General features: G+C 49.2%; 1 long non-coding RNA gene across 2 annotated transcripts in view; it reads left to right on the top strand.

The window, feature by feature from the left end:
- Window positions 1-1,694: 1,694 nt before the first annotated feature.
- The window catches only part of LOC119956948, a 35,307-nt gene continuing 19,131 nt past the window's right edge, over window positions 1,695-17,870 (top strand). Inside the window, exons 1-4 of one of the 2 annotated variants that reach the window (XR_005458714.1) lie at window positions 1,695-1,882; window positions 11,858-12,028; window positions 12,954-13,076; window positions 14,206-14,320. This is a non-coding gene — a long non-coding RNA (uncharacterized LOC119956948). The remainder of the gene's footprint in view (window positions 1,883-11,857; window positions 12,029-12,953; window positions 13,077-14,205; window positions 14,321-17,870) is intronic. The other variant, XR_005458713.1, reaches the window with a different exon arrangement.

Here is a 17,870-nt window from a genome sequence, read left to right as displayed (position 1 = left end):
TAGGTTATCGGGGTGGGCAGGATGCAGATTTGACGTTACTATCAGATCAGCCGTGATCTTATTGAATGGCGGAGCAGGTTCGAGGGGCCGAATGGCCTCCTCCTGCCACTTGCTCCCCTGTACTCGTGTCCTACAACCTCTGAGTGAATTTGGAGTTGTCGGGTCGATTTTCTGAGGTTGATTAGCCAGAAAAGATCTTGCCTGCAGTCTACACTTGGCCAGAGATCCATGGGTGCGCTGCCCATGACTATACTCCAGTTGATTGTACATATATATAACACAACTCTCATCAGGCTTAGGCCACAGTGTCAGCAAGTTATGAGTTCGATTCGCACACTACGACCTGAGCTCATTAATCTACGCTGCCACTGCAATGCCTATACCAGGGGAGGGCTGCATTGCTGGTGGCGCTGTCGCTTTTTTTGGTGGGATCTTAAGCTTGTTTCGGATGAGCGTTAACAGCAAGTGATCGCTCAATTTGAGTTCACTGTGAGTGCCAGGCCCTATTGGAAGCAATGATAGATATGCACTATTTCAAGTGGTATCAATAGATTCACTAACATGGCAGGGAGGGTGGCACCTCTGACAATGCAGCATTCCTTTTATCTCATTCTTGTATTGGGATGTGGACACCACTGGCATTTGTTGCCCACTCCTAACCTATTGCCGTTTGATCTGAGTGTCTTGTTTGACCGTTTCAGATCGCAGTTAAGAGCCAACCACGTTGCTGTGTGGGTCTGGAGTCACATGTAGGCCAGACCTGGTAAGGACGGCAGATTTCCTTCCCTCAAGGGCCATTAGTGAACCAGATGGGTTTTTACAAAAATCGGCCATAGGGCGGGATCCTTCCGCCCTGCCCGCCGCACGATCACCACGGGCGAGGCGCGGACAATGGAGTCCGTTGACCGGGTGGGAGCGATCGGAGAATCCCGCCCATAGTCTCATGGTCATCGTTACTGAGGCCAGCTTCACATTCCAGGATTGTGGACTTGAATTTAAAATCCGCCAGCTGCTGTGGCGGGATTTGAACGCGTGTCGCCCAGAGATTACTTGTCCAGTGACATTATCACAGTGCCGTCATCTCCCCTATTACTGCACATCGGTACATTGGAGTGTTAACCGAGGTTATAGGGGTTTTGAACCCACAGCCCTTTGACCTAACATTCAAAAAGGTCGACTTTTTTTGATGGAAATAAGGGCGTTCATGGGATGTGGGCGTTACTGGCTGGGCCAGCATTTAATGCCCATCCCTGAGGGCAATTAAGAGTCAATCACATTGCTGTGGAGTCTGGAGTCAAAGATAGGCCAGACCAGGAAAGGATGACAGATTTCCTTCCCTGAAGGACATTAATGAACCAGATGGGTTTTGGACAATCGACGTGGTCATCGTTAGGCTTTTAATTCCAGGTTTTGATCGAACCCGGATCCCGAGAGTGTTACTCTGGGCCTCTGGATTATTAGCCCAGTGGCAATACCACTGTGCCACCACCTCCCCTCGTGCCTTTATAGAGCACCTTTCACGACCTCAGGACGTCCCAAAGTGCTTATCCAGAAGACAACACCCCTAAACACGCAGCATTCCTTCACCACCGTGCTGGAGAGTCGGTCTGGATTTTACGCTCAACGCCTGCGGGATGTGATTTAAACCTACCACCTTCTGATTCACAGATGAGTGGCCTGCCCACTGACTCATGGCTGACCCCCAAACTGAGAAAGCTGCTCAGCAGCAGCTGCAAATAGCTGATCCAATTAAAATTAAACAACAACACTGAACGGCGTTGGCCTTTGAGCTCGTTAACATGCCTGATTTAATGAGCGAAGCAGATCCCGCAGGCACAGCACTTGACATCAGTGTTAACGTTGGGCTCCAGGGGTCACACAGGTAAGAATTTACTTTGCATCTTCGGTGCTGCCTGGAGCCGATTGTGCTGCCACGTGAGAATTGACTTTGGCGCCAGCTGTGTTGGCATGTCCCCCCCCCCCCCCCCCCCCCCCCCCCCCCACTCCGCCCCGGTTAAATGTCAATTCAAATGATGCTTGCCAACTTATCCTCCCTAATGGGAAAGCTGGGCACAGGTCGAGGGGCATTCACCTCACAGCTGCACAGAGCACTAGCCTATTCTCAAAATGTGTTGATCAGGCTCCATTTGTACAGAAGCATCTTTCCCGTAACAGCCTCCCCGAACAGGCGCCGGGATGTGGTGACTAGGGGCTTTTCACGGTAACTTCATTTGAAGCCTACTCGTGACAATAAGCGATTTTCATTCATCTTGCATTTTGTACAACCCGAGCTTTTTGCCAAAAATCTCCAAGTGAAAGAAGGGAAGGAGAGGAACTCGCGTTTCTACAAAGCCCCGGTGATGATATGTGCCTGCATTCATCATCACGTAGAAAGAGCTCAGCAGAACAAGGGTTAACGTGGGACTGGAGAGTGGCGCTGCCCACAGTGTGATGTATGTAGTCGCATGGTCAGACGTGGGTCTAGAACAGAGCTCTGTAAGCAGATAGCCTGCATGGTGGGAGCATCGGCATGCAAAATCATACTTGGAACTGTAAATAGTTAAAGCCTACCAAGAAAGGTGTTGATGCTTAAACACAGGCGCCCCCGGACCTTGCCAATGAGACACCACCTCGGCAAAATAAAGAACGCACATTTAGTACATAATGTGACAAATCCACATGTACTCCTCTAGCTCCCCTATGTATAGTAATGTTGGTTTAAAGAAATAAAAGGAGATCAGGGGTTCTGGGGAGATGGCAGGAGAATGAGGATGAGGAACATATCAGCCATGAACGAATAGCGGAGCAGACTCGATGGGCCGAATGGCCGAATTCTGCTCCTGCATCTTATGGTCTTATGGACTTGCATTTATAATATAATAATCACAATCTTTATTGGTATAACAAGTAGGCTTACATTAACACTGCAATGAAATTATTGTGAAAATCCCCTCGTCGCCACATTCCGGCGCCTGTTCGGGTACACTGAGGGAGAATTCAGAATGTCCAATTCACCTAACAGCACATCTTTCGGAACTTGTGGGAGGGAACCGGAGCGCCCGGAGGGAACCCAACGCAGACAACGGGGAGAACGTGCGGACTCTGCACAGACAGCGAGCCAAGCTGGGAGTCGCACCCGGGCGCTGTGAAGCAACAGTGCTAACCACTCTGCCACCGTGCCGGGGAACATTGCAATCGGGACGGTGCGGGAAGAAAGAACAAATTAGAACTGACTCCACTTCTGTCCATTTCACTTGTATCTTGGAAAACGCAAAGTGCAGAATTCAGGAACAAGTTTATTCGGAGGGTGTGGAACTGGCTAGCACAAAGAGCAGTTGAGGCTTAGCGCATCGGCGGACTTAAGGGTAGGACGGGCAAGAACATAACAGAAAGGCATAGTGTGCTGAATGTCGGTGCAGTCCGTCTATTTAATTTCCCAACCTAGAATAATGAATGATTTCCGAGACCACATTTTCAGTAGCTCGCAACCGCAACGATAATGGAAGAGGGGCTCGCTTAGAAAGATCATTATTATTAGCATTTTTCCCGATTGCATGTTGCCCTGCTGGTGGATCCCGACAACTGCATCACCAACCCTCCCCACAGCAGCCTAATCATTCCTGCCTGTCACTTACTAGCTGTCAGAGGGGCTGTCAAAAGCAGCGGACACTTGGGAATATCACAGGCACTCTTTCAGCTTGAAATCCCTTCTCCAGGATAGATTATCCTTCAATAAAAAGCACTTTGCAAATCAATGACAGGCCCCGTTGTACATGGCACTGATTGCTCGCTCACCAGAAGCTTTTAGGAATGATTTGTCATGTCGAGGATATTCAAACGACGCTGGTGAAAGTGAAAGGAGTGTGCCGCAGGATACATCGCTCAAAGCTTCAAAACGTCACGGGGAAGCCATGGGCAAGTCACATTGTGTAGGAGTTGAAGGCCGAGCATAGTTAAGGAAAGTGTTTACATTTCACAAACACAAGGTGCCCCAGAGCGCTTTACAACCAATTAAACGCTGCTGAAGACTAGTCACTGGGCCGCAGCCAATTAATACACAGCCTTCCCTCCAATATAGTCAGAAGTAGGGATGTTCGCAGATAGGGCAGCATGGTTGCACAGTGGTTAGCATTGCTGCCTACGGCGCTGAGGACCCGGGTTCGAATCCTGGGTCACTGTCCGTGTGGAGTTTGCACATTCTCCCCGTGTCTGCGTGGGTTTCACCCCCACAACCCAAAGATGTGCAGGCTGGGTAGATTGGCCACTCTAAATTGCCCCTTAATTGGAAAAAATTATTGGGTACTCTAAATTTTAAAAAAGGGATGTTCACAGGTGACTGCAGTACTCGCTTCCATTCATCCAATGCCAGATACTTCCCGCATGCAGCAGGAGCTGGACAATACCAGGGTTGTGTTGGTAAATGCCAACTACACGCCACGCAAGTGCCAGACAATGACAATCTCTAACAAGGGAGTATCTCATTTTAATAATGACACAGGGAATCCACACTGAGTAAAATAAGAAACACCGACTATATGTACACTACCCGGTAGATCCCTATTGGGTTTCTATTCCGGTCAGTGCCTTCCTGGCTGACTTGTGATACATTGGGTAATTGAGATACCCTGCTCCAAACAGAGAACTCGCCCTCCGCAAGGTGCACAGGGAAGGCAAGCATTCCTACCTCATAGGCTCTGTGTGGGATATTACATTAACCTACACACCTTGCCATTCAATGGCATTAACCTTGCTGGATCCCCCACTATCAACATCCTGGGGGTTACTATTGACCAGTAACTGAACTGGACCAGCCATATAAATACTGTGGCTACAATAGCGGGTCAGATGCTGGGAATTGTGTGGCAAGTTCCCCACTGCCTGATTCTCCAAGACCCGTCGGGTATCTGATGGAATAACCCTTACTTGCCTGGCTTAGTGCAGCTTCAATAATACTCTTGATGAATGACAGCATCCAGGGCAGGGCGACCCAGTTGATTGGCAGCCCATTTCACAAAACATTGAGCATTCACTCCCTCCACCACCGGTGCACAGTGACAACAATGTGCCACAATCAATGCTGCAGACTTCAGAGAGTGGTTTCGAGTGTGGAACTCACAACCAGATGGAGTAAATAGCATTTTGCGAAGCTGGGTAAACAGGGGAGACAGGCGTCTCGAAAGGTAAGTTGAAGGGGTTAGATGAAGTGAGGTGAGAGAGATCAAGTGGAGCATAGACACTGGAATGGAGAGGATGAACCGAACGGCCAGCTTCTGAGATACACCCGCCTTCTGAGTTTGCTGGTTTGACAAGATCCCGTAAATGGCTTTGGTGCCTCAGTGGGAGTTAGCTAATGCCGGCTGTTGATCAACTCGGCCCCGATGTGGGCCTCGGGTGGAGTTAAGGGCCAGGATTCTCCCCTACCCGGCGGGGTGGGGGGACCCGGCGTGATGGAGTGGCGTGAACCACTCCGGCGTCAGGCCGCCCCAAAGGTGCGGAGGTCTCCGCACCTTTAGGGGCCTGGCCTTCATCTTGAGGGGCTAGGCCCGCGCCAGAGTGGTTCCCGCTCCGCCGGCTGGCGTGAACGGCCTTTGGCGCCATGCCAGCTGGGGCCGAAAGGACTTCGCCGGCTGGCGTAAGTCCGCGCATGCGCCGGAGCTTCAGCGGCTGCTGACGTCATCCCGGTGCATGCGCAGGGGAGGGGGTCTCTTCCGCCTCCGCCATGGTGAAGACCATGGCGAAGGCGGAAGAAAAAGAGTGTCCCCACGGCACAGGCCTGCCCGCCAATCGGTGGGCCCCGATCATGGGCCAGGCCACCGTGGGGGAACCCCCCGGGGTCAGATCGGCCCGCGCCCACCCCCCCGGACCCCGGTGCCCGCCCGCGCCGCCAATCCCGCCGGTACGGTAGGTGGTTTAATCCACGCCGGCGGGAGAGGCTTGTCAGCGGCGGGACTTCGGCCCATCACGGGCCGGAGAATCGCCGCGGGGGGCATTCCCGCCCCCTCCGAATATCGGGTGCCGGAGAATTCGGGACACAGCGGGGGCGGGATTGACGCCGGCCCCGGGCGATTCTCCTGAAGGACATCGGAAAGTACAATTCCTTCAGGAGGGAAGAAGCTGTAGGTTCCTGCAGCTGATTATGTCATTCGCTCTTGTGACTCACAATGACACAAAGTACTTGGAAAATCTAGGCCAGAATGACCACAAAGCAAACACCACCAGTTCAATCGTGACTCGGAGTGAGAATCTATTTAGGGAAGTGCCAAACATTGCAATTGCTCTCTGACTGACCTGAGTTCCTGTTTGTTCCTCAGATCTTTTGATTCACCTTTCTTTGTTTTTTTTTTAAAAGGAACCTGCTTAACTTGAGCATCGGCCCCAATCCTACCACCGATCTATACAAAGCAACCTCTTTTATTTTCGGTTGCTATGCTTCGGAGCAGCACTATACCTGCATGAACTAAATCAGATTGATTGGTAAAGAGGAATCAATAAGGCTTGTTCACTGTGGGAGCAGATTTCATTAAGACGACTTTATCACGGTGACAGTACACTTCTTTCACCTCGCAGAGATTCACCGGGATGCCTTTAGTTCTGAAGGTTCTCCTGTGCCTGATGAAATACCCACAATATCGAGCCCGTGTCCTTGGTGTCGTGAGGCAGCAATGCTAACCACTGGGCCAGCCCTATCTATTTCCTTCTTAAAGATATTCATTGCTTTGGCCTCCACAGACTCCTGTAGTAGAGGATTCCACAGGTTCCACCTTCACCTCGATCCTAAATGGCCGACCCCGTATCCTGAGACTGTGACCCTTTGTTCTAGACCGCCCCCGCTCCCCCCCCCCCCCCCCCCCCCCCCCCCCCCCCCCCTCCCAGCCAGAGGAAACAACAACCCTAAATCCAGCCTGTCCGGCCCTGTCACAACTTTGTACATTTCAATGAGGTCCCCTCTCATTCTTCGAAATCCCAATGACTAGAGACCCAGTCAGCCCAATCTCTCCTCCGTATGATAATCCTGCCGCCCCAACAAATCAGCCTGGTGAACCTTCGCTGCACTCGCTCGATGACAAGCATATCCTTTCTTTGAGAAACCAAAACGGTGAGCTATGCTTGAAGTGAAGGAAGTGAAGAATAGGGGCTGTTTAGCACACTGGGCTAAATCACTGGCTTTGAAAGCAGACTAAGATAGGCCAGCAGCACGGTTCGATTCCCGTACCAGCCTCCCCGAACAGGCGCCGGAATGTGGCGACATGGGGCTTTTCACAGTAACTTCATTGAAGCCTACTCGTGACAATAAGCGATTTTCATTTCATTTCATTTTCAAGTAGGGTCTCACCAAGGCCCTGTACATCTGTCACCAGGAGGCTGCCTTCAGGCAGCTGAATTGGCCTCCACCACCTGCAGAAACCTGCTGGCTTTAGAACATAGAACATTATAGCGCAGTACAGGCCCTTCAGCCCTCGATGTTGCCCCGACCTGCGAAACCACTCTAAAGCCCATCTACACTATTCCCTTATCGTCCATATGCCTATCCAATGACCATTTAAATGCCCTTAATGTTGGCGAGTCCACTACTGTTGCAGGCAGGGCATTCCACGCCCTTACTACTCTCTGAGTAAAGAACCTACCACTGACATCTGTCCTATATCTATCTCCCCTCAATTTAAAGCTATGTCCCCTTGTGCTAGACATCACCATCCGAGGAAAAAGGCTCTCACTGTCCACCCTATCTAATCCTCTGATCATCTTGTATGCCTCAATTAAGTCACCTCTTAACCTTCTTCTCTCTAACGAAAACAGCCTCAAGTCCCTCAGCCTTCCCTCATAAGATCTTCCCTCCATACAAGGCAACATCCTGGTAAATCTCCTCTGCACCCTTTCCAATGCTTCCACGTCCTTCCTATAATGCGGCGACCAGAATTGCACACAATACTCCAAATGCGGCCACATCAGAGTTTTGTACAGCTGCAACATGACCTCATGGCTCCGAAACTCAATCCCTCTACCAATGAAAGCTAACACACCGTACGCCTTCTTAATAACCCTCTCAGCCTGGGTGGCAACTTTCAGGAATCTATGTACATGGACACCGAGATCACTCTGCTCATCCACACTACCAAGAATCTTACCATTAGCCCAGTACTCTGTCTTCCTGTTATTCCTTCCAAAATGAATCACCTCACACTTTTCTGCATTGAACTCCATTTGCCACCTCTCAGCCCAGCTCTGCAGCTTATCTATGTCCCTCTGTAACTTGTAACACCCTCCGCACTGTCCACAACTCCACCGACTTTAGTGTCATCTGCAAATTTACTCACCCATCCTTCTACGCCCTCCTCCAGGTCATTTCTAAAAATGACAAACAGCAGTGGCCCCAAAACAGATCCTTGTGGTCCACCACTAGTAACTGGACTCCAGTCTGAACATTTCCCATCAACCACCACCCTTTGTCTTCTTCCAGCTAGCCAATTTCTGATCCAAACTGCTAAATCACCCTGAATCCCATGCCTCCGTATTTTCTGCCATAGCCTACCGTGGGGAACCTTATCAAACACTTTACTGAAATCCATATACACCACATCAACTGCTTTACCCTCATCCACCTGTTTGGTCACCTTCTCAAAGAGCTCAATAAGGTTTGTGAGGCACGACCTACCCTTCACAAAACCATGTTTACTATCTCTAATCAAATTATTCCTTTCCAGATTATTATACATCCGATCTCTTATAAACCTTTCCAAGACTTTGCCCACAACAGAAGTAAGGCGCACTGGTCTATAGTTACCAGGGTTGTCTCTACTCCCCTTCTTGAACAAGGGGACAACATTTGCTATCCTCCCATCTTCTGGCACTATTCATGTGGACAAAGGTGACTTAAAGATCAAAGCCAAAGGCTCTGCAATCTCCTCCCTAGCTTCCCAAAGAATCCTAGGATAAATCCCATCCGGCCCAGGGGACTTATCTATTTTCACACTTTCCAGAATTGCTAACACCTCCTCCTTATGAACCTCAAGCCCTTCTAGTCTGGTAGAAACCTGCTGGCTTTTGTTTATTCTTTCACGGGCTGTGGGCATCATTGCCCATCGCTAACTGCCCTTGAACTGAGTGTTCCACTCGGCCATTTCAGAGGGGCAGCTGAGAGTCAAGCACATTGCTGTAAATCTGGAGTCACATGTAGGCCAGACCGGGTAAGGGGGAACGGTTTCCTTCCCGAATAAAGGGGCATCAGTCAAACAGACGGGGTTTAACAACAATCAATAGATGCCATGGTTACCATTAGTGAGACTATTTTTATATTCCAGATTACATTCAAATTAGATTTTACCCGTAGGGCAGCACGGTGGCACAGTGGTTAGCACTGCTGCCTCACGGCGCCGAGGACGCGGGTTCGATCCCGGCTCTGGGTCACTGTCCGTGTGGAGTTTGCACATTCTCCCCGTGTTTGCATAGGTCTCACCCCCACAACCCAAAGATGTGCAGAGTAGGTGGATTGGCCACGCTAAATTGCCCCTTAATTGGAAAAAAAGCATTGGGTACTCTAAATGTATTTACAAAAATTAAATTTCATCCGGTGCTACGTTGGGATTTGAACCCACGATCCCAGATTTTGGTTCTCAGATTGTGAATCCACTGACATTGCCAGTTTGCCACCAGTTATATGGAGCGAATGAGCTCGCATGCTGGCTACTTTTCACACTCACCCTGCTTCTGATCCCCGCCAAGCCTCAGCATTTAGCCGCCTCGTTAACCTGTGGAGGCTTGACCTGGAATCATAGAATCCATACAGCGTAGACGGAAGGCATTCAGAGTGGGAGCAGGAGCTTGGTGGTGAGATGGAGGATGGCTTATGGGCGGACGCCTTGAGCAGAATCAACGCGACCGCGACGTGCGCCAGGCTCAGCTTGATCCAATTCAAGGCGGTCCATTGGGCCCACATGACAGTGGCCCGGATGAGCAGATTCTTTGGGGTGGAGGACAGGTGTGTAAAATGTGCGGGAGGACCAGCGAACCATGTCCCACATGTTCTGGGCGTGTCCAAAACTTTGGGGATATTGGCAGGGGTTTGCGGACGTCATGTCCAGAGTATTGAAAACAAGGGTGGCAATGAGTCCAGGGGTGGCGATTTTTGAGGTGTCGGAAGACCCGGGAGTCCAGGCGGAGAAAGAGGCAGATCTTCCGGCCTTTGCTTGCCTGATAGCCTGGAGACGGATACTGCTGGCTTGGAGGGACTCAAAGCTCCCGAAGTCGGAGACCTGGCTAACTGACATGGTGAGCTTTCTCGGACTAGAGAAGATTAAGTTCACCTTGAGAGGGTCACTGTATCAGCCTCCCCCAACAGGTGCCGGAATGTGGCGACTAGGGGCGTTTCACAGTAACTTCATTTGAAGCCTACTTGTGACAATAAGCGATTTTCATTTCATTTCACTGCTAGGGTTCGCCTGGAAGTGGCAACCATTCATCGACTTCTTCGCATAGAATTAATTGTCACTGGGGGAGGGGGTGGGAGTAGGAGGGAGGGTGGGGGTAGCTTTGAATAGGGGGTTAATTTGGCGGGTCTTGGCGGGTTGGGAGTCGGTGATTGCACTATGTTTATTATTCTTTGTACATTGTTTTTTGTATACTGTTTTTGTAGTGCCAGAAATACCTAATTAAAATTGTTCGTTAAAAAAAAGAGGAGGCCATTCAGCCCATCGAGTCTGCAGTGACCCTTCGAAAGACTATCCCACTCAAGCCCAATCCCCCACCCTATTCCTGCCACCCCACGAAGATGCAATTCAGCACGGCCAATCCACCTAATCCGGCACATCTTTGGACTGTAGGAGGAAACCGGAGCACCCGGAGGAAACCCACGCAGACACAGGGAGAACATTAGAAAATTAGTCCCATGGGCAGTACGCTCTCTTGAATGGTTTTCTTCGTGCTCCTGGCTGCTATTGTGCAAAGTATTGTGCGGCGTTTCTGAGTGACATGCAAAAGATGCTGGATAAATGCCTGGCTTTATTTTTCTGTAAAATAACTGCTGTAAGTTGGAATAGTTTATGAATCACTCCGAGGTATTTAAATGGAACAATGACAGCTGTGGAAAATGTGTGCCAAAATTGCGATAATTTTACACAACAGGACTTCTGGGCTTTTCAAAGCTTAAAACACTCGGAATCTATACAAAGTGCACTCAAAGCGTAATCCCCTAGGGAGAAAAAAAAAGGCCAGTTTGCATTCCTATTATAAAGTTATAATATCAAGGGCAATTATGGACATAAGTGGAAGTCATAAATAATTGAGGTATTTTAGCTGGAATGGGTGTAGGTGAATGTAAGTACAACATCATTATAAATTCCTTGGCAGCAATTAGCTTTCTTCACGTAGAAGTACGGAACAGAGTGGAAAATGCTGAGCATTTTCTTCACGCAGCAACAAAACACTAAAGCTTGCACCTGACTCGGATAGCTTCCAGCTTTATTGAAAAGGCTGCTTTTCTGTTGTGCTATTCTGACCCCTCTGGCTTTCCTGCAATGGAATATTAATTGTATTGTTACAGTTAAGGATGTAGAGGTGGAGGCCGTTCATTGATTCAGCATCTTGAGCACATATAAAGAGAGACTGTCGTCTGACCTGACTGCCTTCCCATCTCTACCGCAGCTACATTGCATGGCCAGACGGCCCCTGGCGAGGGGGCAATCAGTGTCCCCTGCCACACTTCAGGCCTTCTGTGACCCCGTGTGATCTGTGGGGGGCCTGGGGTGAATCATCATCCCTGATAATGACATTTTTGTTTAGTTCGTCAATTTCCCTTTGAGGTTTTGTTTTAGTTACAGAGCCCCCTCTCGTTTAATTTATTGATTATTGTTTTTCTTAAAAGTGTATGAAGAGAGACTCAATGGTCTCCCCTCTGCCACAACTATGGCTGCAGCCGGGTGACCAGGGAGGTAGAGCACACAGCGACCACCCGTATGCTTCAGGCCTTCCGCTTCCGGTGGGCACCGCAGGGGCAAGAGTGCGTCATCACTCCTGGAAACAATATTTTACTTTGGTAAGTTAACTTTCCTTTTGGTTCAATTAGTTAAGTTTCCTTGGACTTTTTCCAAAGATATGCAGGTTAGGTGGATTGGCCATGCTAAATTGCCCTTAGTGTCCAAAATGGTTAAGTGGGGTTACGGGGTTACGGGGATAGGGCGAAGGTGTGCATTTAAGCTAGGGTGCTCTTTCCAAGGGCCGGGGCAGACTCGATGGGCCCAATGGCCTCCTTCTGTACTGTAAATTCTATGATTCTTTTTGATTTTTGTTACAGTCGCCCCCTTCTCGTTTTTGTTTAATTTGTTGATCGTTTATTTTCTGAAAAGGGAAAGCAAATAGGGGGTACCTCATTCAGGGGCTGTCACCCCCAAAAATAACCAATTTGGTTCATTTTGTTTCAGTAAAAATTTGCTTCACTGTGGTTTATAAAGGAGCCCATTGGGACACTGGAGGTTGGTGAGGGAGGAGATAGACATGTTTAAGTGTTGCACTGTCTGAGTGAATCGAGCATTAAGGGTTTGGTTTCCTCCTTCACTGCCTGGTTTCAAAATTAGTTAACACCTGCTGATGCTGTGTGATAATAATAATAATCTTTAGTGACACAAGTAGGCTTACATTAACACTGCAATGAAGTTACTGTGAAAAGCCCCTAGTCGCCACATTCCGGCGCCTGTTCGGGTACACGGAGGGAGAATTCAGAATGTCCAATTCACCCAACAAGCACATCTTTCGGGACTTGTGGGAGGAAACTGGAGCACCCGGTGGAAATCCACACAGTCATGGGGAGAATGTGCAGACTCCGCACAGACAGTGACCCAAGCCGGGAATCGAACCTGGGTCCCTGGCGCTGTGAAGCAACAGTGCGAACCACTGTGCTACCGTAAAGTCAATTCTTATTGCGGCATTCTCTAATCTGATGGTGTACTCCCGTTTGTTATCAGGGAGCCAATTCTTCACATCCACTCGAAATGTCCAGTACGATTGGTGTTGCCGATCCTTCTAGAACACTCCAGTGACCAATTTTCAGCTTTCTGCTGTGAGCGGACTGGGAGAAAAATCATATGGTTGGTTTTTTTCTTCATTTGTTCACGGGATGTATGCGTCCTTCCCAGATTTCTTTCCCTGGAGGACATTAGTGAACCAGATGGATTTTTACAACAATCGACAATGGTTTCATGGTCATCATTCGGCTTCTAATTCCAGTTTTTAATTGAATTCAAATTCCACCATCTGCTCTGGCAGGATTCGAACCCATGTCACCTGAGCATTGCTCTGGGTCTCTGGATTACCAGTCTAGTCACAATACCACTGCACCACTGCCTCCCCATCCTGACAGTGCAGCAGGAGGCCATTCAGCCCATCGAGTCTGCACCAACCCTCCACCCAAGCTCATTCCCCTGCCCTATCCCAATAACCCCTTCACCTAACCTATACATCTTTTTTGGACACTAAGGGGCGATTTAGCATGGCCAGTCCACCTAACCTGCACACCTTTGGACTGTGGGAGGAAACCGGAGCACCCGGAGGAAACCCACGGGGGGAAAGTGCAAACTCCACACAGACAGTGACCCAAGGTGGGAATTGAAGCCGGATCCCTGGCGCTGTGAGACAGCAATGCTAACCACTGTGTCACCGTGCCCACAAATGTCACAATTATTTAGCATAAGTGCTCTCTACAACATAGAGCATAGAACATTACAGCGCAGTACAGGCCCTTCGGTCCTCGATGTTGCGCCGACCTGTGAAACCACTCTAAAGCCCATCTACACTATTCCCTTATCAGGAATATAATATAATATAAGGCCTCCAGTCTTCTAACCTCCATTACTGGAGCTCATCTAAACCTCTACTACCTCCATCCTGACTTGCATCCAATCCTATTCACAAATGGGGCCTAGGTTGACTGACGTATATTGGCTCTGATGCTGCCAATGCCTCACCTTCATACTCAAATTGTCCAGGTTCTCAGCCCTCTATCTCTACAACCTCCTGCAGCACTCAAACCCTTCACGATCTTACCGCTTGTCCAACCTGTGGCCCAATTTTCAACTCCGCAACATTGGCCACCGTGCCTTCAGCTGCCTGGTCACTGGGATACCACCGCACACCTCCTTAATAAGCAAACACTGAATACTTCTTCGACTCTCCAACTCTCTTTCCTCCTTTCAAATTAATCAAGCTTTTGCTCCACAGTGCTCAAGTCCCCCTCGTAAGAAAAATGTCGCGGATGCTGAAATGTGAAGCAAGAATGCAGGATGATGGGAAAACTCCGCAGTTCTGGCAGCATCTGTAAGGAGAGGAAACAGAGGTATTGTATCGAGTCCTTTTGACTCTTCATCAGAACTGAAGAGGGGAGAAAACGTGTTACAGATGTGAGACATTGGAACAAAAAGTAGCAATTTTCAGAACTAGGCACAGATGGCCCAGTGTGGGAGGGGGAGGGGATGTTTGAATGGAGGCAGTACACATGAAGGGTGTTTTGAATAAAGGGGATATTTTCTCACTTTAAGGTCACAATATAAATGTGCAACGTTGTCATACAGGCATCAAGCTTGGTGGCTCCCTAATCACTACATCCTGAATTATCACATCTCCCCGCCCCTCCTCCTGGTTGGGAACGACAAACAGTTGCTTTGTCTGTACGTTTGCAGTCTATATCAAAAATAAATCCTCCGGTCCAGATATGTTTAGCATATAGATTGGCCCTGCTTAATTCCCCTCAGACTAATCGCGTGCCTACAGCATAGAAAATTCAGCTTCACTTTGTTACAAATGGGATGCAGAGCTGTTCAACGGAAGTGGTGCAGATCAACACAAAACTTGCTTATCGTCAGGCTGAGGATAGGAAAATTAAAATTAATGTCAGCCCTGACTGAGCACGTTATTCACAATGTATTTGCTGATCCGTTGAAATGCGCATTACTGTGTAAACGGCTGAATTCTTTTCCAAGGGTTAGACAGGTGGCACGTTGAGAGGTTTCGTTTTAAATTGTCAGCAGAATTGAAAGGAGGCCCGAGCCAAGGACTCTTGGGATTGCCGCCAGATGGGACAGCACCGGAGAGAGCAGTGGCCGAATGGGCTGGCCCTTGAAGATGGTGCCCCGTGGAATGTTGGGAAAAGGGCTCCTCAACTTCAACCTTTGCAAGTCATTGGGGAAGGTGTAGATTGGAATGGACGGCGGCCTTAGGGAATGAGGTGGTGATTGTAATATCCCACACGGGATCTACGGGTGGGAATGATTGTCTTCCCAGTGATCCTCACAGAGTATCCGCTCCCCCACTAGGGGACGGGGGAACTCTAACTAACCAATGGAAATAAGGTCAGCCAGTAAGGCGCTGACCAGAGAGCCAGTAGGGATCTACCGGGAATTGTATGTATCGTATTGTAAATAAATCTAGTTCGGTAGTTTAATTGGTGCGGACTCCCTGTGTCCTTATTAAAGTGGTGCTACACAGTTCACTTAGGGAGTCCAGGTTGCTGCGGCAACATGTACCTTTACAAGCATATTGTTGTCTAGAGCTCAGCATAGAGATGGTAAAGGCTCCAATGTTCTGTCCATCACATGGCTCACCAGGAATCTCCCCCTCCTGCCCTTGTCACCTCCATGTGTCAGGAGGATTTGCATGTCGGCCATCAGGGTGGGTTTCGAACCCAGGACGTCTTGCTCAGAGGCAGAGACACCACCCAGGGCGCCACCCAGCAGGAAGGGAGAAATGCCAAGGGGAGTGGAAACAGACCTAGAATGTACAGCGAAGGGAGAGGTGGAAAGGAAAGAGGAGAAATTGCTGAGGAGGCCTCACTTCAACATTGAAACGAGGCTCCTTCACCCACTTCCACATCCCTTTGTGAAATTTCTTAGAAGTAGTGGGAGTTTGTGTTGCCGGCAGCTCATCGCAGGTACGATGATTGTGCGATACCCGAGGGTCAATCTAGGAGGGTGCCCTGGGCCCCTACAATCTGACACAACCAGCCTCCCAGTTTTGGGTGCAAATGGTTTGAACATAAGAACTAGGAGCAGGAGTAGGCCGTCTGGCCCCTCGAGCCTGCTCCATTCAATAAGATCAGGGACAATCTTTTTTGTGGACTCAGCTCCACTTACCCACCCGCTCACCATAACCCTTAATTCCTTTACTGTTCAAAAATCTATCAACAGACTTCTTACTGTGCTCACCCCAGTCCAACGCCGGCATCTCCACATCAAAAACCTATCGGCCCTCGCCTTAAAAATATTCAACAAGGTCGCCTGCTTCACTAGACAGGGAACTCCATGGATTCACAACCCTCCTCCTCAACTCAGTCCTAAATCTGCTCCCCCTTATTTGGAGGCAATGCCCTCGAGGGCTGCACGGTAGCACAGTGGTTAGCACTGTTGCTTCACAGCGTCAGGGCTCCAGGTTTGATTCCCGGCTTGGGTCACTGTCTGTGCGGAGTCTGCACGTTCTCCCCGTTGTCTGCGTGGGTTTCCTCCGGGCGCTCCGGTTTCCTCCCACAAGCCCCGAAAGACGTGCTTGTTAGGTGAATTGGACATTCTGAATTCTCCCTCTGTGTACCCGAACAGGCGCCGGAATGTGGCATCTGGGGGCTTGTCACAGTAACATCATTGCAGTGTTAATGTAAGCCTACTTGTGACAATAATAAAGATTATTATTAATCCCTTCCGCCAGCAGACTTCGCTAAACCAGTCAATTAAATCCCCATGAACCACTTGATCAGACAGCAATGACCCTCCGCCCCATCCCCTCGCCCTTCTCGCCCCCCCCCCCCCCACTTAATATCCCAGCACAAGTCCGATTATGAGGGGGAGGGGGGAAGCAAATATGTTATCAGAATGCTCAGAGTGAAGCAACTGAAAAACAGCAGCATATGGGCCGAGTTCTACTTCACTGAAACTGGGCTTTCAACTCGATCTCTCTGATTACCATCTGAAACAGATGATGTGAATTAATTGGCCGAAAACAGTTCTCATGTTGAGAGGCAGCTCTGCGAAAAATCTGTTCTTTTTTTTTTCCAACAGCAGCTGCATAAAAACACTCGGCAAGTTTCAGCTCTCCAAAGTCCATCTTAGCTTTACACTTCGTACGCCTGTTGGCATTCTAAAGTGTGGCCCTGTCACGCTATGTAACGTCTGTTTAAGAAGTGGAATAGGGTTGACTGGAATGTTGATTTGGTGGAATGGACTGTACTATTTTTTTTAAAAACTGAAACAAGAAGAGAAAATGCCAGAAAAAGCTGGTTTAGCACAGTGGGCTAAACAGCTGACTTGCAATGCAGAACAAGGCCAGCAGCGCGGGATCAATTCCCGTACCGGCCTCCCCGAACAGGCGCCGGAATGTGGCGACTAGGGGCTTTTCACAGTAACTTAATTGAAGCCTACTCGTGACAATAAGCGATTATTATTATTATAAGTCAGCAGATCAGGCAGCACCTACAGGGGGGAGAAAACAGAGTTAACGTTGCACGTCCGTATGACTCTTCATCTAGACTATAGAAAAATCTTTATTGTCACAAGTAGGCTTACATTAACACTGCATTGAAGTAACTGTGAAAAGCCCCTCATCGCTACAATCCGGCCCCTGTTCGGGTACACAGAGGGAGAATTCAGAATGTCCAAAATTACCTTCCAGTACGTCTTTCAGGACTTGTGGGAGGAAAAGGGAGCACCCGGAGGAAACCCACGCTGACACGGGGAGAACGTGCAGACTCCGCACAGACAGTGACCCAAGCCGGGAATCGAACCTGGGACCCTGGAGCTGTGAAGCAACAGTGCTGACCACTGTGCTACCGTGCTGCCTAAAGTGAGGGAAAATGTGTTGGACACTAAACTGTAGCTGGGAGAGATTGCAACAAGGTGTAGCAA

Source organism: Scyliorhinus canicula, chromosome 24 (assembly GCF_902713615.1).
Source record: "Scyliorhinus canicula chromosome 24, sScyCan1.1, whole genome shotgun sequence".
Classification (NCBI taxonomy): Eukaryota; Metazoa; Chordata; class Chondrichthyes; order Carcharhiniformes; family Scyliorhinidae; genus Scyliorhinus; species Scyliorhinus canicula.
Note: the sequence above shows the minus strand (reverse complement) of the source record. Positions and strands in the feature narration are given on the sequence as shown.